This window comes from Chinchilla lanigera, unplaced genomic scaffold (genome assembly GCF_000276665.1).
Source record: "Chinchilla lanigera isolate Chin_1 unplaced genomic scaffold, ChiLan1.0 scaffold00009, whole genome shotgun sequence".
Taxonomy (NCBI): Eukaryota; Metazoa; Chordata; class Mammalia; order Rodentia; family Chinchillidae; genus Chinchilla; species Chinchilla lanigera.
Genome location: NW_004955410.1, coordinates 12,908,205 through 12,931,972, shown reverse-complemented (window position 1 = coordinate 12,931,972; position 23,768 = coordinate 12,908,205).

Here is a 23,768-nt window from a genome sequence, read left to right as displayed (position 1 = left end):
AATTCCCAGGGACAACCTTTACAACCAGGCTTAGTGGTAAAAACTAAGAACCATCAGGGTGCCGAAATCCGCTCCAGCCAAGGATCTGCAATCGGAAGTAGAGAAGCTATTGTAAACGCAAGGACTGAAAAGTGTAATCCTCACTCACATTCTCTTTATTACTGAGTCACTTTTCTGTTAGCACCTTTCCTGCTCTTTCTCGGGTCCTCCACCAACACTGCAGATGGTGTTTAGCAATGGTGAATAACCTTGCCATTTAGTCCACAGTATGGGTAGCATCAGAATAGAAGTGATCGCAAGAAAGTGATGTGAGGAATAAACACTACCTAGATTTCCCATATCCTGAGCAAAAGGCAGGAAATGATCATAATTTTAGGCTATATCCCTTTGGGAAAGTAGTTAATATAGTTTACATTGCTTGTAGGATATCAGAAACATTTTTGAAACTTTATATCAGTGTTTCTCAACCTTATATTATCACTCCCAAAGAGAAAAAAAAAATCGAATTAAACTTAAATTCTCCATAATGAAAATGTTTGTCATGTAGGGTTGAATTTTGGAGGAATATAAACCACTGAAATATTGTATCAGTTTTCTATTCTTGCCATAATAAATTACTACAATTTAGCAGTTTAAAGCACAATTTTTTTTCAGAGTGTTTGGAGATCAGAAGTCTAAAAGCAGATTCACTACACTCAAGTCAAGGTTTTACTAAATCTTTTCAGTATGCTCCATTTTTGCTTGAGTGGCCAGATCTTTTATCTGTATGCACTCAACTCTAATTCATCCAGAATAAGATATTTTGACTTGGGCTATTAATACAATACTTGGGGGGCTCGGTTTTCAGGAATAATAAATAATCCCAAAAGTCATTTTACTTTCATCTGGAGTCAAAGTAAAGAAAAAAAATTAGGCAATTAACAATTACATAACTGGAGTAATACTATCCAACAGAACGATCTGCGATCTGCAGGAAGAAATGTCTTTTTTTTTTTTTTTTTTTTTGAGAAATATCTTCTACATTTGCTGCCCAAACCAGCAGCCACTAGCCACAGGGCATTAGTGAGCACTGAGGAAATGCATCTGAAACCTTATTTAATTTTAACTAAGCAAAATGAAATGGTCCATGTGGCTCTTTGATATCACATTGGAAAAAAAAAGAACATAAGTGCTTATATTTTTATGATTAAGAATAATCTTACCTGGGATATTATACCTCACATAAAAAATCAGTTCTTTGACCATGATTTCTAGTGAGTACTAATTACTCCAGTTTTTACGACTACTCTTGAGTTTTGTAGCAGAGATCCCTGGGCAGTAGGCAGGGTATTTTGTTTGCCATCCCACGTCAAGTTTCCATCTTTCTCTTCACTCCTCCAGGCGCCTTAAGCTGACAGGTATGGATTATGTAAGTGAATTTCCCTGCCCTCTGGTTTCTATTTGGCTATTGATTAGTTTGTTAGCAGGAATTCCCTACAGATAGAAAGGAGAGGGAAGTGATGTTGGGTTATTGCTCTCCCTGTTTCCTTCCTTAAAGGAACGGTTAGCCAGCAGTTTCTCTCAACCGCAGGCCACAGCTCCTTTCAGACAATCCTGTCCATACACCCTTCCTGTCTCTGGATTCTAGAAACTTCCCTTCCCTTGTCTGCAGGCCCATAGACAGTGACGGTCTCCAACTGGTATTAGCTCCCAGGTACCTACAGTGCTAATGCCTTGTTTGTACACCTTGTCCATATTGTTACTCTATTTATGACTCAGTTTGATTATCCCATCTGTTTTACTGACTGATAAGATCAGTCAAGATTTTCTTTCACTACTGCTTGAGAATAAGGCTTAAAACTATAAACTAACAAATGAATAGAATTCACCATACAGCTAAAAGAGTAGGCAAATGTGTTATTAATTGTTGTTATTTTGTTTCCTTTTCTCTTTAGAATAAAAAAATTATTGCCACAGATATTAATCATACACACACAGGAATAAAATTAGACTCTCTCAACTTTAACTCTAAGCAATATTTCTATCATCAAAAGCAGATATCAAAGTTTCTTCTACAAAAGTAATTATAAAAGTGTTGACACAGATCTTAGATTGCAATTTGGTCAGACTCCTGGGAACTTGATGTTTTCAAAGGCAGGTCCCTTGGAGAAGAAGATAAAATATCATTGGATTCCCATCAGTTCAGTCTGGTTAGGTTACCATTAATCAAAAAGGAAAGTGGAAAGAGAATTTAGTGTTATTTGTCAAGCACACAGCTAGAAACAAGAGAGGGGAAAATGTTATGTTTTCCTAGAAGATGAGATTGTATTATATCCAAAAGAAACTCTGGAATTCAACAAATCCACACCACTGAACAGAGGTGTTCCAGAATGGTCTGTGAGTGCCCTCGGGGATCTAGGAGGCCTCCTCAGAGCTTTCCTTAATCAGAGGGGATACAGCCTTCCACCCACCACCTTTATTTTAAAATATGCAGTTCTGAAGTCTATGTCTCAAACATTTTAATTTAAGCAAAGAGGTCACTGTTAGAGAAAAATGGGCACTCCTCTGATGCACAGCTATCCCTCCACTTCCATTAACTAATGTGGCCCCTTCTAAAATAAATAATTCCCTGACTGTTGAACGTTCTGTACCTCAGTTTGGTTTCTTAGGCCACTTTCCCATTCTTACTGCCGCACTCTAGCCATGCTAATTAAGGCGTCATCAGTGATCTCTCTTTACTCACATGCACAGGTGTATTACACACGTGTGTAAAGACCTTACATATAATATACACTTATTGCATATGTCTAAACATTTATGTACTTCTAAATTTTTTAAAGATCTAAAGATGCTTTGAAGGAGGTATGATCTAAATTTTGTTTGCTGCTTCTACTGGTTAGAGTGATACTAGCGTCCCTCACAGACAGACCCCCCAATGTATACTGCTTCAGATGCAATTGGACTTTGTTTCCTGCGGAATAGGTGCCCAGATCAGTGGGCCTGTCCTTCTCACAGTCATTTAGGGGCCCAAGGTAACATGAGGCTTTGCCATGTTCAGTATGTAAGGGCCCAGGACGCAGTGGACATCAATCTCCCAGACAGCCCAATGGGGAAACTCTTTCAAGACCAGAAAAATGTGATTTATAGCATTGCTTCTCACACGTCATGGGCAAGAACACAGCTACAGAGCTACAATGAACTGCACGTGAGGTTGAGTGAGCCAGGTAATCCGAATGGTCAGTGCAACTGCAGGGGAGACTGGGTCATGGGGGCTGCACTCATCGGTGGATTGATTCACTGGCATTCACAGTAGAATGTGCTGTTAGGAGGTGGGTCACTGGAGGGGGGATCTCTTCCTGTGCTCTGCTTCCTGCACCATGAAGTGAGCAGCATGGGTCCACCGTGAAGTTCTTGCCTTGGAGCCAGCTGAGCAAGGATCGAAACCTTTGTAACTGTGAACAAATAAGACCTGTCCTCCTTTAAGTTGTGGGTGGCAGGAAGTTAGTCTCAGCAGCGGGGAGCAGTGACTGCTGCACTGGGAAATGAGCCTACTTGTGTGCCCAGAAAGGAGAGTAATAAGCGATTTGGAAACATCTAGCAGTTTCTGTCACAGTGGCATTGAATCTTTCACTTCTTTCAATCCCCAAACATATACCAAGGAAAAAGGAAGAGCATCACTTCATTTTCTAAATAAATATGCTAGAGCACAATATGCTGGCAGTAGATCCAAGGGACCCCTGCCCTCTCTGCAACATGTGACTGGTGTGGGCAGTTCCAAACCATCCTGCCAGAATGAAACACACTCAGCTGAAGAAATCAATACGACAGGGCGGAGTCCACAGACATAAGTCACTGACAGCGCCACCATGGCTTGGAGGACAATACTGGCTTCATTCATTGCTTTGCTTCCTAGAAAAACATTCATGAAGTTCACTGCCCTCCATGGGGTGCATTTATCCTACTGACCTAGGCCAGAAGACTGCAAGTGTGTCTTATTTCTCAAATAATAACCCAAGGCTAAGCCCTCCCCAGTTCAACTTACAGTGGTTATTTAAGAAAATACTAGCTGCTCTGAAAGAAAGAAAGAAAGAAAGAAAGAAAGAAAGAAAGAAAGAAAAAAAGAAAGAAAGAAAGAAAGAAAAAGAAAGAGAGAGAGAGGAGGAAGGAAGGAAGAAAGGGAGGAAGGGAAAGGAAGGGGAGGGGAGTGAAGGGAAGGAGATAGACAAGCTAAAACCTCAAAGTTTAACACACATCAAATGCTTTTCTCCTGCATGTAAACAAAAAGGGCATTTCTTACCAGCAGCTCCTCTGAAACCCAGTCTCCATTCAGTGGGTTACTTTATTTTCAGTAGTGGTTTCCAGGGTTATTGTAAGCTATCCATGCAGCCCAAAAGCAAGGGAAGGAGGAAATGAAGAAGGCATGGCTCATGCTTGACCCTCTGTTTCTGCAAGTAGCACATGTCACCTTTGGTCACATTTCACTGGTAAGGCCATTGGCATGGCCGTACCTAGACATAAGGGAGTCTAGGAAAAATAATTTCCTAGCAAAAGTCCTGCACAAGTTTTCAATGAAGAGCTGATTCCATCTGTCACAACTTACTAGGAGCCAGCCGAAAGAATCCCTTTATTGGACTCCTCGGTAACTGTATCACAAAGAGTTCTGTTTCCATAAGTAACCACTTACAGTGAGTTTTCTTTAGTGATATGCAGCTGAACTTTAGAGGTGAAAGAATGCTTTGAAATGTATGCAAGCTTTTCATATATATACTACATTTTTTTAAAATGTCTATACATGTTATATCAGCTCTTCAGAGAGCTTCAAGATCCTCCAAAGATATTTTTAAATCACTGCCACTATAGGATTTTTTAAACTAGCTCTGTCTTTTGGTCATTTTCTAACCCATTGGTCCCTAGACTGTCATCAGAGCCGCTGAGGATTACTTAGAATGTGCGGATTCCACAACCCTACCCCAGCCCTGTTGAATGACAACTAACTCAGCAGAGACCATGTTAGGCAACCTGGGAATACATATGTATGTTAAAACTTTCATGAGCCATTGTCCTTATTCCATGAGCTCACCTGAACAGATGCTCATTGTTAAAGAATATTAAGGATTTTCTTCTTCACTACTGCTGCCAGCGATTTCCCCCCTCAGGACATCTGCATTTCCAAGTCTTATACATAGGAACAGACTGTTTCTTACACAAATATCTTTCAGTATATTCACCATCCTTTTGCACTTCACACATCATGCTTCACCCTCCATTTAAAGCTTATAGTAACCCATTTACAGAAGGGTAAGCTAAGGCATACAGATCTACATAACTGGTACAATGTTAAAGCCCTAGACCTACATTCAAATTTTGCTGCCTGATTCAGCAAGTTTGATTCAATAGCCTACTTTTAATCTCTCCTCTTCTTTAGAACATTGCAGAACATTTTCATGTTTTTACTATTTACTTCTCCAATTCTCAGTAGTTTTCTCTCTCTCTCTCTCTCTCTCTCTCTCTCTCTCTGCTGCTGCTGCTGCTGCTGCTGCTACTTTGGGTGCTTATCTATCCCTGATTTCAAATTTTAATTCTGAGTAGTTCATGTATAAAAAAGAGGAACTTTGCAAGCTTCCCAGTTGTAACAATGCATATGTTATTTGTTGTCAATTTTTCAAGCCAGAAGCATCAAATGAAGCAGATACGAAATATTCTGGGTCTTCCTAGGATGTCAGGTAGAGCTACAAAGCCTTTCTACTGCTGTAACAGAAAGAGAAAAAAATGTTGCCAGCTACAAGTGTACAGAGATCCTTAGAGCTTTCATCATGACATGCATAGCTGAGTGAGACTGTTAAGTAGTTACAGCCTAAGGGTTGTCAAAAATAGCATATTACCTCCTCACCAGTGACTCCTTTCACTGAGGTATGATGGCTGGAAGGAAGGCCAGGATTGAAAAGAAGGACCGAGAGACTTGCACCCGTGTCTAGCAACAGGCTGTTTTCTTGTTCCTCCATAGTCATGATTACCCAGGGCTCCTCGCTGGAGATGACGGTCTGGCCAGAGGGAGAAGGCAGACCATGCCCCAAGCCCTCTCATTCCTGTTGGACTAACTGGTAGCATGGGTCTGAGCTCTGGGGCCTCCACCTCAGAGGGCAGACTGATCTCCAGTGGTCTCCTTTGCATCCAGGGCATGGCCTATGGGGCCTCTTAGGGCAGTTCCTCTTGAGGTGGCCTGGCTTTTAACAGTGGTAGCAGATGAATGCAGTTGTCGAGTTCTTCTTGGAGCCCCGGGAATCAGACCTGGGATCTGTTTCTCTTAGTGCTGCAGCAAAAGCAGCTGTTTTCTCTCCTTGGCCTCCTCCTCATCATGGCTATAGAATACTGAGGAGGCAATTCTTACTAACATCTCAAGTGAGCTGAGGTGAAAGGCAGTCTTTGTAGCTTTTTCTCTCCAGCTTCCCATTGCTTTGGGACCCCACAACCAGTTAGTGTCCTCTCCCCAACTGTCAGCACAGGCAGCAGGAATCCTGCTGCAGACTTCTCCAGAGCTCCACCACAGCCTGTACTGTCAGGGGAAGAATGGCTTTCAATGAGTCTCTGCAGGTATTGTGCAAGGTCCTCCTGGTTTACAGCTTGTGAGCGGCTCTCGTGAACCCAGTCCACTGGACCTCTGACTCCGTGGGCTTAGTCTGCATTCTCATGTTCTCTGAGTCCTTGTTCAGCAGCTGCTCCTCCGCTGGCTCTGGACCGTTCTGGTTCCCAATGGCAGGAGCAAGAGTGGCCCGTTGTATGACATGTATTCCCAGGGGTTGTTCAAAGTTTGAATGATTCACACACATCCGTGGGTGGGCAACTGCAGTCGGTGTATGGTGGGCCAATTGTGTCACTGTTTCTCTGTGTCATGATAGATCTCAACTGAGCAGCGGCGGCCGGCCTAAGGGCCAGCGCACAGCGCTCGCCGCCGCATGGCTCCCCATGCCCTGGGGGCCCACCCTCCGGGAGCCACCAGGCAGGAAGCTAGCCAGCCAGAAGACTGGCGCTCCCCACCCAAGGCTCCCTGTGTGCCGGAAGCCCTTCTTCCGGGGAACAAGGAGGCCAGGAGTGAGTCGCCGGTCCGAAGACCAGCGCTCCCCGCCCGAGGCTCCCCATGTGCTGGGGGCCCACCCTCTGGGAGCCACCAGGCAGGAAGCTAACCAGCCGGAAGACTGTCTCTCCCAATCTTAAAAAGCTGGTTTTCCCCTCCTAACCAGCACACACTTCCTCAACTTTGCAAAAAACTAGCCTGCAAATGACCACCACCTATCTCCACAGATAGCTGGAGACAATAGTTGGAGAGTGACTCCTGTTAATTGCCTATCCTTATTTTTTTGGTCTTGTCTGTCCCATTTGTGAATGGTGGAGACTGACTCCTTTCCAAAACTGTGCATCCTTGATTTTCACGGCATTGTTCTTTCCTCGGTATACAACCCAGTTGGAGTAGTCTAACTGATATATGAAGATTTTTGCTTCTCCTCTGTTCCTTAAATGCTGATGTTTCACAGCATTTGAACTGGGACACTCTTTTCCCACATATTGCTCTTCTCTCTATATGTCTTCTTTTAATAATCTCCTTTGAGCTAATGATATGACCTCTCACATATGTGCCAGTGATATCCAAAGCTGATTCTGTACCCTAGCCTCCATCCTGACCTCCAAGATCACCCAGCCAAATGTATCCCAGGTTTATCTGATTTAATATTCACACACACTCCTGTTCAGTCCAGGTAATGCTGAATTTAACATTTCCCCTCATCATATCACAGGAATTCTCTAGATTCATTCCTCCTTTAATCCTGTAATATTTTTAAAACAATATGTCTTGAGATAATTCAGCCACATTGTCAAAAATTATTTTCTCCCCATTTCCTGCCCACCTTGCTGAGTGGACAGTAGGCCATGGATTCGTCTTGTCCATTAGTTGACTGGTACACAAAACAGAAAGATGTGGGCATTTGTAGGGCAGCTGAGCTCCAGCAATGGCTGAGCACAAGCAAAAAGACCCAGGAGCCCCTGCCACAGAGACACAAGCGTGGCCCTGAATCCCGAATGACTGTACCAGCAAAGCACAGATTGCTTTTGACTCCTGTTGTTGGTACAAAAAAAATCTACTTGTGCTTGGCACAGTTAAAAAAGGCCTCTGTAGCAACTAAAATACTCCTGACCAATGACAGAGTTAGAAACCACTCTATCTCTAAATCAAATTGACCTCAGTGTGTAAGCAGAGTTACAAGGTAACCCTTATTTGCACTGCGTGTCTCTACCATTTACTCCGTCCTTGCCACAGAGCCCCCAGATTGCCTCTAATGAGAACATGTCTTTCCAGACCCATCTAGTTAAGTAAAATCTTAGGCAACACATTGTCTCTGTTCCAATCCGCTTCTCTCTCAGCAGCTGCTCATAATCTAAGATGTCAAATATAAATTATTAAAATATGCATTTAAAAAGTCGTTTCTGTGGGTTCCAGAATTTCTGAGGCCACACTTTTTGCTAGCTGTTTTAATAATCCTCTTTTAAATTCCATTTGTCAAATTATCTTTAATCAACAAAAGTGCTGCTGTTCGAGGTGTACAAGTGGGAAAGAATAAAATGTTCCTCAAGGTGTTTTTTTTTTGGAATGAGCCAACAAAGTGACTCCTGATGTGGACCTGATTTTAAGAAATGGCACACTCTGAGCTCCAGCAAGAAATGACAGACTTTATCATAAAAGGAATCCAAATGCATTCAGTACTGCCTGACATCTAATGATAATATTCATAATTGTTATGTTTGAAAGCATTTCACATGTATTCACTTCCTTCAGGAGTAAAATGGAGTCCTTTCTAAGACCAACCCGGGGTGAGCTATTTTTCAGTGAGTCAGAAGTAACGCAGAATATCTGAAGGTTAAAGCAATTTAACAGAGTTTCAAGTGACCAGTCAAAATTCTTTAACACTTTCATTTTGAAAAGATGTTTTCCTTAAAAGCAGACTCTCACATTATTGCACTACTACTACGTAGCTACAGCAAAGGTTAGAAATAGAATTGGTACCAAATTCCCTGAGAAAAATTGCAAGGATAAAATATAATCTCTCAGTTAACTAATACCTAAATCTTAATTGGTTATAGGATTAGGGCTCCCATCCCAGAAAATTGGTAAATAATATCTGCTTCTCTAATGCAAATTATAAAGTAGTTCCCAGAAACCGTGATTTGCCATCATGCTGAATGAAAGAGGGGAGGGGAAAAATACACTAGGTTGAGCTGCATTTATTCATTCAACATCTTGGTCATTCACTAAGCTTTTAAGTGTCCCTGTGCTCATCCCCCTAAAAGCTTAATTCTGCCTTCAGAGAAAACAATTTTTAAAAAGTGAGAAATAGTTTAATAAAGTTTTGTTAAACTTTTCCCTTCACACTTTTAAGTAATCTTGTAAGCCAAGACACCGCTGAAGGTTACTTGAACTCAGCTGAAATCAAGGACAATCATCTTCACTACAGGGCTACAGGTGTCTTACTTTGTCCACGTATGAACTGGAAATATCTTGGGCTTCAGCTTTGGAATGATAAGAGTTTATTATTATACATTTAAAATCATCAGCCATGCTATCCTAGAATATCATTCTAGGAATTAAATTTTACACATTGATGATGCATGCTAATAGATTTTAATACAAACATAAGTCTCTGATGGTACAAAATGAAAAAAAATAGTACCATGAAACCTGGCTGTCAATAACATGAGATAATTAAATCAATTTTTTTCTACTACTTAATATGCAGCTTTGGAATTTCAGCAGAATTGAAATTATAGATGCTTCTTGACTTATAATGGAGTATATCCCAATAAAACCATTACAAACCGAAAATATCAAAAATTGAAAATGCATTTAGCACAGTTAACCTACTGAATATCATAACTTAGTAACATAGCACCCAGAAGAATTGCAATTATTCCCTCCAGGACCATGTGGCTCGCCGCTGCCCCAGCATAGTGAGAGAGAACCACACCACACATCACTAGCCTGGGAAAAGATCAAAATTCAAACTTTACCTTCCTATCACTGTAAAGTCAAAAACTGGAAGTCAATCCATTGAAGGTCCATGACTAGATATATATATTTGTTTATGCACCCATATACACACAGGTACATATTCTCCCTTATACCTTGCACTACACATGACAGATTAGGATTATCAAATTATAAGGCTTGTGGATTTTGTCCTACCCATATTATAAATTTAAGTAATCTGGGGGAAAGGTTCATTACAAAGTAGATGGCTATCTGCCCAAGGTATTTATGTATATCAGATATAATTTAACAAATTGTACATAACTTATTTAAAACAAATCTCCATGTCCATGGGGACTACAGTTTCAACTAAGAAAGACAAAAGAACACAAAAAATATGAAAATAAGTTGTACACAAAAGAATTTGGAGAAGAGAGAATTCAGGTGCCTCTCTAAAGTAGGGATTGTCAATGTTAGCTACAAATAAGAATTACCTTGTGTTCCACCCATTTACGTTCAGGTTCACCTTGTCTAAGATGTGGGCTGAGAATTTCTAAACTCCTCAGGTAACTCCAATGTGTAGCTGATGTTGTGAAGCAGTGCTCTAAAAGATACTTAACTGGGCATGGTAGCACAGACCTATAATTCCAGCACTTAGGAGACTGAGGCAGGAGGATCACTGTGAGTTTGAGGCCAGACTGGGCTACACAGTGAACTCAAGGCCAGCCTGAACTATACAGTAAGACCCTGTCTCAAAAAAAAATTAAAAAATAAAAAAGCTATATAGTCCAGTAATGGTGAATCTTTTAGTGCTTTCAATGATGTAAACAACTGTGGCAACACACGTGTCACAGGTTCCCCACCACTGATATACACCGTGAATGCTTCCTTCAGCCGCATCGGGCTGGGCAGAAGAAAGCACATTAGAAAGGGGAGACTGCAGAGTGCAAAATCAGGCACTGTCATTTGAAAAGAGAGGAGCTGAGCTGAAAATACTATTGGCAGAAACACCAATTGTCAGCCAGGGCTTCCTCTGATGGCATTTAGTGAGGGCCCAACAGCTCAGAGCACGGCCTGCAGTGCACACAAAGAGAATACCAATTATCAGATAAGAGGGCGCTGAGAAACCTGTCTCAGGATCCACTCGTACAGCGCATCTGAGGCACGAGTCAGAATGCCTAAGTCTGCCTTTGCAGTAAGAGATGTAACAGCTTGCTCTAGATCAGATGCCATCTTCAAGTTGGAGCAAAGCTATGCAGGAATCCAAACTGTCATCAGAAAACAGTACAAGGAATCAGGACAACGAACCGTACAATTTTAGTGGCTGATACAAACACCACGGAGACCCAGATGCTTCCATCTCCTCTGCACGTACATGCTTGACTCACAGACTGCACGTCCCCATGCAATCTTGGAGCAATTCTTCTCCTGGATGATGCTCTTGCTCCACATTTATCTTCGCTTTCCTGCCACCGCCTGCTCCCGTTGGTGTATTCTTCCTTTAGTGATGTTGATACATCAACTATATTATGCATAAGCCTGATTTATTCTCCCAGATTTCAGCCTGGGAAACATCATGTCTCTAATCATTATATATTGATTTTATTTTTCTAATTCTCAGGGATCTGGAGAAACTTTCATTTTGTTACCTACAGATGAGAATTGGGAATAAGAAGGCAAGGAACTGAAGCAGAGGGGACATATTCAGGAGTAATGAGAAATCAGTGTATATGGATCTGGTACGGACAAGAATCACGATGTGTTGTGTATTCATTTATTTATACCCTCCTCTTCTCCTAGCAAAATTTTGAACATAAAACAGGCACTATCAATTTGTATTTATTTGAATGTCATGAATATATCTGCACATGTATTACCTGTACACTTACATGTTATTTAAGTCAACATGAACTTACTTATTTGCCTTTGCTTACTCAGAGAGTAAGCTGGACAGTGGTGGGGCTTCTCTCCTCCCTTCCTGTAACTGTTATTTGTGTAGGAGCTCTTCTCTCTATAGCGTTATCCTAAAACTCTAGATCAGATTGGCCTCCGAATCCAAGCACTTATGCTGTTTCATGAGACTAACCCCTTTCTCATCTCAAGAAGAAATTACTGTTAGAAGATGAAATTAATACTTTGATTTTGAAAAATTGGAATAAGAATAAAATGTCATGATAGCCTGCCTAGATAGCATCTGTGAGAGCTGCTGCTGAGTTACAAAAAAGAAGGGCCCCTAATTCCTAATCACTAGGTTCCAAAAGCAAGTTAGTCATTTCAGCTTCTCTTCTGGGTGGGATTGAAGCTGGGTTTATAAAAAAGGAAAACAGACTTAGACACAGACACTTATGTTTTATTAGAATTGGTTAGCTCTTAGGTGACACTTGACTTTTTGTCATTTTATATTTAAGCATAGTTACCTCTCAAGCACAGCTATAAGGCTAATGTGATGTACCCAACCCACTAAGAAATTGATTCAGGGAAGCTACATCCATGAATTCATGTTCTGAGCCCCAGGTCCTATCCTTAGTCCACCACCTGGGTTAAATCATGATTGGAGACTGAATTTACCTTCAGGTCATGATCTGACTGATGGACTCTCATGCTGGACACTCTGTCTTCATTATCGCTGACGTTCACCCAAGAGTTACCAAGGATCCTGATCATTTTGCCTTGCGTTTATTACACTGAGGAGCAAACTTCAGCAGACTCAGTAGCAGTGGTGCAAACTTCTGCTTGTACTCTTCCCATGCTCCGATACTGTGTCCACCAAACATGTCATAAGCAAATGGTAACAGCCTTTCAATGATTTTGTAATAAATTCACAACCATGGGGGCTGGGGATTTAGCTCAGTGGCTAAAAGTGCCTGCCTGGCAAGCGCAAAGTCGTGAGTTCGGTTCCCGGTACCAGAGAAAAACCAAAAAAATAAAAAAATAAAAAAAATAAATTCACAACCAAAGATATGTAGTTTTAGAAGTTGACCCCTCCTTCTTCCAGTTTCTAACACTCAATAATTCTGTTTCCTCAGAGTATATGTGTCCATGTCATCACAGTATATGTGTCCATGTCCTCAAAGTGTATGTGTCCATTGCCCATTGCCTGGAAGGTTGGCTGGCTCCTGGGAAGAGATCAGTATCTATTTTTTCTCCAAGTTTGTGGAAAAATAAATAAATAGTGATGGTTCCAGAAACTTTTTAGCATTCTTCAGCATTTTGTAAGAATTTAATTTTGTATGATATGATGAGATATATTTGTTAAACACTTTCTTGAGCTGTGACTTCAGGGAAAAAGACAGTAAATTTCTACCAAATATTTTAAAAGCTCAAGAAACTTAACTGGATATTTTATGCAATATAAAAAATAATCTCAACCAGGCATGATGGCACACACCTGCAATCCTAACACTTGGGAGGCTGAAGCAGGAAGATTTCTATGAGTTTGAGGGCAGCCTGGACTACATAGTGAATTCAAGGCCAGTCTGAACTTCATAGTGAGACGCTGTCTCCAAAAACCAAAAATGAAATTCTCTCTTCTTAATGGTCATTTTTAAATCCTGTCAGTTTTTCATCTCAATGCCTACAAATTATTATTAAAGATTTAACAGTAACTAATAATATCCTATTTTATTCTTTTCCTGAGTTTTTTTTAATTAATCTGACTGTGATATAGTTGTGGCTGGGAAATTTTAGCTAAACATCTCATAGTTAGAAAAACAAAATCATTAGAAGAAAGGGAGAGAGAAAGAGAGTCAGAGAAAAGCAGAGAAAGAGGAAATATGAGAGAGAGAGAAAATGAAATACAAACATGTTTTTAAAGACAAGACAGCACAGTAAATTCACATTTCTTGGTTTAACTTCCTTCACACCCAAAATTGTCTATAGACTTTCCCAACGTGTCAAGAAGAAAAACAATTCAGAGTTCTTGCATCTTTGCATTTTGCAAGACTCTAAGGCAACAGGCAAGAATTCTTGCTCATACTTTTGTTTAGCTCCCCTCCCGCTGAGAAAAGTGGTGAAGTTAAAAACCTGCTGGGATTTTGATTTGAAATAAGATTTACAACCATTATTCAAAAAGCAAGACTTAATTTGTGAAGCTTCAGCTACATTTGTGAGAAGTCAGGGGCTCCGTCCATCTCTTCACCTATAAAACAAGGATAATAGCATCTACCACGGTTGCTGTGAAGCAGAAATGAAAAAGCCTCAGGTAAAGAAGGGAGCTTTTGGAGATGTTGCTTCTGGTTGATAATTTGGAGGTGAGAATTGAGAGAAACTTGTGTCTCTCCTGATACCTTGAGCAAAGAGTGGCTTTGCCCAGTCGTGAATCCAACCAGAATTTATACTGTCAGCATAAGGCAGCTTCGAGAAAAGCCCATTAGTATTCTATTTTTAGGATGGACAGTGATTATGTTATGGCATGAACAATTATGGCAATCTTATTCCTTTAAGTTAATTATTATTCCAAATTGTTAAAACTATTCATTATTTATTGTTTTGTAAAATAATTGCCCTAGTATTCACATTAGAGTTCAGTAAGTTCAGATTTATGTGTGTAGATTTTCTGAAGGCCATAACTCTGAAAACTGCCTCAAATTATTATGTCCTATATGTCACAAGCAGTGATATCTTCTCATGAACAAAGCAGTATTTGGTCTAAAAGGTTAAATGTACCTGGAAATCTAGTCCAAGCCTCATTCTTGAAAATCTGATTACAAAATGTCACAGAAATGTCCCTGTTTCAAGGACAAATAATTGGGAGGATACTGTAAAGAAAACATGCAATCCCATTTCTGGCTTCATATCGAACAAAATGAAACCAATACCTCAAAGAGATACCCACACTCTCATGTTTATTACAGCATGTTTATTATTTATTCTCAGTAGCCAAGATGTAGAAACAACCTAAGAGTCTGTTGATGAATTCACAGATAAATAAAATTATGATGTATATACATATGTATGGTTTATACAGGATGTATATACACAATAAAATAGTGTTGTCTTAAAAATAAAGGAAATCCTGCCATTTTTGATAAAATGAATTAACTTGGAGGACATTATGTTAAGTAAAATAAACCAATCACAAAAGACAAACATTGCTTGAAATCACCTACCTGAAGAATCTGAAACAGTCAAATGTAAAGCAAAAGGAAATAGTATGGAGGCTACCAGGGGCTGGGGAGTAAGGGAAATGGGAGGAAGGTGTAGGTCAAAGAGTAGTAAAATTCAGTTACAAGATGACTAAGTACTAAAGATCTAATGTGCAGCATCTAACTAATAATGATATATTAATAATAATGAACGGCGTACTTGAAGTTTTCTAAGGGAGTAGATCTTAGCATTCTCAAAACACATGCACAATGATAACCATGTCAGATGGTGGATGTGTTAATTACCTTGGATACAGAAATCATTAACCAAGGTTTGCATATTTCAAAACTTAAATATATATAATTTTTGACATGGCAATCATACCTCACTAAATCTAGGGGGAAAATGTATAAGGAAAAAGGACAATGCACAGAGTATATTGAAAACCTGGCTGAGGTGATCACAAAGGGGCCCCATAAGATACTTTCCTTATACAAACCTATATTGGCCATGTTAAATACATGCTCCGTTACCATAAAAATGACTTCAGGAGTTGATATTCCAAAGCTAGAATTCACTCACACCACCTCCACTGGGGCACCCCACACAACTGTGTTTCCTTCAATACAACTCACCAGCCGCAGTCCCAATGCCCGATTTCACTCCACACTTCAGCTATGTCTTCCTGACTACCCCAGTGATGATAGTTATGATCCGTACTCAGACTAAGGACAGGAGGTACAAATGTTGGAATCTAGCCTTAGATTCCAAAGGAAAAACTACCAGGACACGCTCTTCACAAGGAGCTCCCATCCAGGGGAAGTATGATGAGCTCTTCCTCACAGATAATAGAGAAAAACTGCAGACATCTGCCCCAGAGAAAGTGTCCTCAACGCTTTCTAAAGGGCAAAATCGTTCTGGTTGTACTGTAGATCTATTCACTCAGCTATTGCACAGACACACTGAGGGTAAAGGACATGCAAGATAGCGTTCTTTCTTTTTCTGGAGCTTGTATACATACTAGTTGGATGAGGTATACAGCAACCAAATAAAAAATGAACATGTACATAGATGCCCAGCTAAAGCACCTATAAGGCAAGAGCAAACGCCTGCAGGACTGAAGGTGCCTCTTCGCACTGGGCAGTCAGGAAAGGTCCCTGATGATTCAGCACTTGAACTTAATCTAAATGAAAAAGAAAAGAACCAGAAGAGGATGCAGGCTAAGAGGCCTCTGGCAAAGGAGATGGCAAAGGAAATGTGAAGATTCTGCAGTACTTATTAACTTGGCCGCGATAAAGAATAGAAAGTTATTCAGCGTGGCTGGAGCACGCTGCAGCAAATGGAAGTAGTAGATCATGGCAAAGAAGTAGAGAATCCTGGATACATAGGACTTTGCAAAAACATGATCAAGTGTTTGGCTTTTGTGCTGAGAGCCGTGGAGAGCAATTAGAGGATTTTGTGTAAGATACCGCAAGATGTGATATATATGTGAAGACCTCTCTGGCTGCAAATGGAGCACAAATTTTTATATGGGTTCAAAAGTAGAAGCAGGTTTGGCGATAAGCAGACCATCGTGCAGGAGAGACATGATGGACTCTTCAAGGTCTGCGGCAACCACGAAGAGGTAAGTCAAAGAGTCTGAGTATATCTCCAACAGTGCTGAGAGACTGGTACGTGCACAGGACGCAGGCTGCAGAATGAAGCCATTGACTGGAGGGTGGAGAAAGGAAAGAGAAGCTGCAGGCACAGCATGGGGTAAAAGAAAGTCCATTTCTTCAGAGGGTTGGGGTCTGCAGCCAGAATACATTGAGAAGATGCCTGAGCTTCTCCAGATAATTCAGCCACATTTCAGACCAGGAACTTGTACTACGGAAGACCCTTGTCCCCAAATTATCCTCTAAAAGTCTTACCCCTTCCAACACCAGCACCATTTCAGCCAGTGCTACCCTGACATGAGAAGTGTGGCTAGATCTTGTTACATCTGGTGGCTCCAACTCTACACTAAGGGTCACAGAGGAGATGGCAGAGATGCTGACAAAGATGGCTACCCAGAGAGAAGAAGACTTCTGTGGCAGTGACACTGGTCCAGGGTCAATGTGCTCATCAAAATAGCTATAGCATTGATATAATCTGCTACAAGATGGGAGGGGAAAGAAAGAGAAAGAAGGTGAAAGAGAGGAAGAGGAGACAGAAGAAGGGAAGAAAGAAAGCCTACTAGTCCGACAGCCACAACGGGTTTTTATGTCCACCATGTATGGCGCATCTAAGATACTGTTAGATGTCAAGAAGAGTTATGATAAGCACCATGCTCTGGGTTTCACGTTACCTCTGATCCACACAGCAGTCCCAAAAGTAGGGTATTATTATCTTGTCTTTACAAGTGAGGAACCCGAGACACCAAGAGGACAAATTGTTTGTTCACCATCACACAGCCACTAGCAAAGGCGAGGTTCAAACCAAGTTTGTTTGATTCCAGGGCTGTGGGTGCTGAGGAAGACGAACTCTGACATGAGATCGGGCAGCCCTGGCTTCAGAGCAACAGAGGAGACAGTCACAAGCACGGGGTGGCACCCAGGACCCTGCCCGGGAGGGAAGCAATACGGGGAGAAGTGGGCAGGGTGTTTACCAATGGGTAGAGATTGTGAATATTTTTTTTTTTTGATGTTGCTACTTTGATTGTGACTCTGATGTCTGTCCCTTTAGGTTGGAAATACCGCTGCTCACTGCATAATTCTACAACTACCTGAGCGCAGTGGAACTTCCCACGCAGTTCCCAAGTTGCTGGGGCTAGAAAAACAGCAGCTTATCTCCGTGTGTACAATTAACTCTCCGCAGAGCGCGGTGTTAGTCCTGCTGAAAGGCAGCCGCACTCCTCTCATTTGATGAAAGAATCATGAAAGTGCTCCGTGCTGAGTTATGTCCTGAAATCTTTGAAGAAAACTTAAGTTTCCCTGGGCTTACATAACTCACTTGAAGTCTGTGAGACTGGAAGCAAAGATAAGCTTGCATACATTTGATTAGTTTCTTTTTAAACGTGCACGGCTTCATACGCACGGAGGAGTAAGACTGGTTCTCATTATTACTAGCTTACAATGCATGCTTCAAAATGGATTTTTCACTGAAAGAAGGTGTTTTCATACTCCAAATGTTTTACATTTTCTGATTTGTACAGTTTTTCTAATTGGATAACATGTTCTCTAGCTCCTGACTCCCCGGCTTTCTAACAAATTCAGTAAGCACTGGTCAAGACCTCTAAGGCCTGCTCACTCCAGAAGGCATGGGGTAAGGGTCTGCAGCCCTACTGTGCACAAAAATCAACTGATGATGACTCACAGTCCTAAATGTAAATACGATTTCTAGAAAAAGAATCATCATAATCCTGAGTTGGGCAAAGAAATCTTTAAATCAACAGCAAAAATATGATCTACTAAAAAGAAAACATAAACTTGTGTCTCTCCTGATACCTTGAGCAAAGAGTGGCTTTGCCCAGTCATGAATCCAACCAGAATTTACATGTTGGTGTAAATTCTACTAAAAAGAAAACATAAACATAAGTGAAATGAAAGTCTTTTGCATGAGAAGACTGTTTAAAAAGTGAAAAAATATACCACAGACTGGGAGAATGGCTTTGCAAATCATATATTTAAATAAAGAACTTTTACCTAGAATTTATATTTATTCCATGTATGTGTGTGTTTCAATTTATTAATACAAAGAAAACAATGCAATCTTAAAAAAGATTTGAATAGGCATCTTGTGAATAAGATAGATGGATGGTTACTAACCACATGAAACATGTTTCTCGTTACCATTAGTAGAATAAACATCAAAACCACAATAAGGAGCACTGCACTAGAGTAGTTGTATTTAAAAAGACCCAGCAAGTTTAGGTGAAGATGTGAAGAAATTGGGTCCCTCTTGGGAAAGTAAAAGCAAAAGAGAGTGCTTTGCTGAGTATGGAAAAGAGTTTGCGAATTTCTTTTAGAAATGAAATGTAAATTCAATGATCTCCTCCATGGATTCCAAACCTAGGAATTTACTCAAGAAAATTAAAAAGAAGACTGCATAAAAACATGTACACAAGTACGTATACCTGCATCATTCATAGTAACCAAAAAGTAGGAGCAGTTAGTCCAACAGGAATGGGAGGGCCCAGGGCATACTCCCCTTCTCCCTCTGGCCAGACTGTCATCTCCATGGAGGAGTCCCATTATGACTGTAGAGGAAATTATGACTGTAGAGGAACTAGACTGTAGAGGAAAAAGAAAACAGCCTGTTGCTAGACACAGGTGCAAGTCTCTCGGTCCTTCTTTTCAGTCCTGGCCTTCCTTCCAGCCATCATACCTCAGTGAAAGGAGTCACTGGTGAGGAGGTAATATGCTATTTTTGACAACCCTTAGGCTGTAACTACTTGTTAGATTTTTCTTGAGTATCTCTATCTTCCTGAGAAACCACTTTGAAGATACCACCATGTATTACAGCAGCCATTGATATTTTCCTACTAATCTATCCATAACTCTGTAATGTTTGTATTGTTCCTATCCTATTTTGTAAATGGATGTATGTTTATTATTATGTTTCCTACAACCACTGAGAATAGTTAACGATTATTCAATTGATCACTCATGTATAGCTCTATTTGTTTTCTCTAGAAACCACTTTGAAGATACCAAAATATAGTACAACAACTATTGATAATCTCCTACCCCTTTTGTCGTAACTCACTATTATTTGTCTATTTGTTTTCCTGAGAAACTATCTTATAGATAACAATATGTAAAACAATAACATTGATAATTTCCTACCACTTTGTCTGTAATTTGGTAAAAAAAAAACCCCATTATCATGTTATCCTTCTTTTACTCTTTAAAAATAAAAAATTTAAATCTAAAAAAAAAAAGTAGGAACAATTCAAATTTCCACCAACTTGTGATTGGAAAAATAAAATGTGAAATTATACACATAATAGAGAACTATACATTTATCAATAAAAGAGGAAAAACAAAAATTGGTGCTAAAACATGGATAATCCCAAAAACATCATGTTTTAAGTAAGAGAAATCAGCTGTTTTAAGTAAGAGAAATAAAAAATCTAAATCTAAAAAAAAAAAAAGTAGGAACAATTCAAATTTCCCCCAACTTGTGATTGGAAAAATAAAATGTGAAATTATACACATAATAGAGAACTATACATTCATCAGTAAAAGAGGAAAAACAAAAATTGGTGCTAAAACATGGATAATCTCAAAAACATCATGTTTTAAGTAAGAGAAATCAGCTGTGAAAGAGTGCACGGTATGTGATTCCATTTTTTAAGTGTCTATAAATGGCAAATCTATACAAACAAAAGAGAAAAGGGATTGTCTGAGAATGAAGGTGGGAATAAGGATTCACTGCATGTGAGGGTAAGGGAACTTCTTAGAATTGTTCTAAAACTAATGGAACAGCTGTCAAACTGAATTACTATAGGGAAACCACTTGATGTGGCCCAATCCTACTTTAAACCCCATAAAGATGATTGTGCAATTCTATAAATTTATTAAAAATTATAGAATTATGTATTTTAACTGTGAAGTTTATAATTTATAACTACATTTCAATATGGATGTTTAGAAGAAAGGAAAAGGTCATTAGGTCCACGATGGTCAACAAACATGCAGTCAGACACGTAACAAACACATATCGGGGTGCACTGTGTCACCTTCCAGCTACACCTCAGCAGCTCAGGGATTTAAAATAGAGCTCTGCAAACTTTTTCTTCAAAAGACCAAATGGTAAGAAGCAAAGTTAGTTGTTTTTTTTTTTAGAGCAGAACATATTTATTGAGGGAAAGAAAGTTTCTGTCCAAGAGAGGGACAGAAGGGGGGCCCGAGTGGGTTGCCCAAGACTCTGTCTTTTCTAGGGACTTTTATAGAGCAAAATCACAAGGTGAGGCAGGTCCAAGGTAAGGGAAAAATGGGAAATCACAAGGTGGGCATGAGGTGGGACAAAACTACAGTTAGCTTATAACAACTGTTGAGGTAAAATTGATTAAATTGGGATCAAATGGGGAAGCGAATCATGTACCAAGCAGGCATTAATACAGAGGGGAGGCTTTTCCTGTCAGGGGTTGGGTCAGTGACTCTTCAAGGTGATCACTACCTGTTTAGAATATCAATCCCTGATGTCCATCCCTAGGGAGGGACGTGGGTACATTTGTTTAGTCTTTTGTCTTGAGGTCTGGCCTACAGCAAATAGTCTCCATTTGCAAGATCTTGTCTTCCATATTGGCTCCTTTGAGGGCCTGAGCCTGTCTGACTGCCTATAATATTTCTATCTAACTCAGCTGCCTATAACATTCCCCCTTCTGAAGAAGTAACCTGAACCGCTGTGAGGGAGTAACAGGCGATGACTGCTCTGGCTTCTTCAGGCTGAAAGGGGTCATAGTTGTTGATCAGCAGTCAGAGAAACTCTCCAGAGGGTCTATCTAAAGACCCTGGATAGACGCTAGGCATTTTCATCTTGGGTAGGCATATAGCTTTAAAAGTGGAGGAGACAAAGCTATAGAAATAATTAAGTATGCATGGACCAAATAATTAGATCAGCAGGATTATTATGCTACCTGATTTTTTCTTTTTTGGTACTAGGAATCAAACTCAGGACCTTGTGCTTGTCAGGCCAGCACCTGTACCACTGAGCTATATCCCCAGCCCAGCAAGATTATTATAATATAGTCAACAAAGATTTCCACCAAGAGGAGCCAGTAATGGCTTCCCATAAAGAGGATAAGGTCCAGGGATTTTCAGAATCTGACGTATCATTGATCTATTGCCTAATATCTTGAATAGCCATGGAGACATTAGCAGAGGGGTCAGGAATGTACACAGAACATTCAGTTTTTATAATTGCACAAGTACCCCCATGAGCTGCTGTTAGAATGTCTCATGCCATCCAATTTTGGAGGATGGCCTGTCTCGTTAATTTTACTTCTTCATTTAGGAGAGAAAGACCAGCTGTGGTATGACTTAAGGTCCGCTGAGCATAGTTAGTTAAGGCCTCGATACATTGCATGACATCTTCTAACCCTAGGGAAGGGATAAGATAGAGGCCAAGTGATCATACCAGTGAAACACGCTTCTAGACCATTGATGTTGTAGGCAGGGTACTAATGTGATTTTTTTTTTTTTTTTTAGGTGCATGGAATTGAACTCAGGACCTTGAGCTTACCAAGCAGGCTTTTATGCCACTGAGCTGTATCCCCGGCCCAAGGCAGGGTAAATTAGCAGGTTTGCCAATAGTTTTGACACTCCTGCCTTGTAACCATGTAAATCCTAATGTGCATCTCCTTATCCATCCAGGGGGTAGCCAGGGCTACAGATTGGTCCCGCAAGACCAATGAGTGCCACTGGGGGCTTCCCATCTAATTCCAGGGCAAGCAAACCAATCTGTTACAAAGCAGTCTTTAGCCTGTAAAGTTATTATATGTATTCACTGTTCCGAGGGTGTCCATCGCAAGTATTTAGTGGAGTTAAGCCAATAAGAATAGGAGTAATTTTTTTTGTTCCCAACATAAGGGGATCTTTCTACTGATGGCCTATAGTGGGGGTTAACCATAGATAATCATTCCGTATTTGAAAATAGCCATCCTGATATCTGTGATTGTTGGCCCCTCAGAATAGGACCCTTACTTTCATTTAATAGGGGCCTTGCTAGTGCTGTAGAGAGGTTTTAGTGAGGCTGTGGGAAAATATTTGATTATGTCCAGGATCATTAAGAGTATAATTTATAGGCCACTCAGTTACCCAGAGTTAGTTTTATAGGCCATTGATGTCTAGGCCACATGATGTCTTTCTCAACCACTCAAATCTACCTAGAGGATATGTGAACAAATAGGCCATGGTCTAGATTTGGTAAATAAGCCATTGTTTGCCAACCCCTGATTTAAAAAAAAATCAATGAGCTGGGCGTGCATGCCTATAATCACAGCACTTGGGAGGCTAAGGTAGGAGGATCACTGTGAATTCAAGGGCAGTCTGGGCTACATAAGTGAGTTCAAGGCCACACAGCAAGACTTTGTCTCAAAAAAACAATTCAATGATTTATTGGTTCCTCAGACCTCATGCTTTTTGCAAATCAACTAGAGACTTTACTCCATGTCATATTCACTGAGACCCATTACACTGAGGATATCACTGAATGAATTTTTAGGGTTCACTGAGGGAGACGAAGCAAGAGCAAGGTGAATTCTCACTGGTTCTCAAAGCTCTGCTAGCAATTCATTGCCAAAAATGAATTTGCATGACTATGCCTAACTTCAGAGGAATTGAAAAAGCACAACCACATAATCTGATGAGAAAGCAGGGAGCTAGAAGTAATGGCAAAGTTAAGCATATCCTGCAAACCAAACGTCTACTCTTAGGCAGGTGCCCTACACAATCTCCCACACTAGTTCACTAAAAACATACATACAAAGATGTTTACTGGTACTATGGTATTTTTCATTAAATGGTACTATATATACCCATCTAAATGAATAATATATTGGTTAATGAAACCAAATATTTTATCCATGTAATTATAATCTAAAGAAACGAATTTAGAGTTTAAAAAACGAAAAGTGCAAAAGGGCACATACACTAAGGTATATATAAATTATTAAAACACACTGTAGGGATGTAAAGAAATGGGCACATAGGGGCTGGGGATTTAG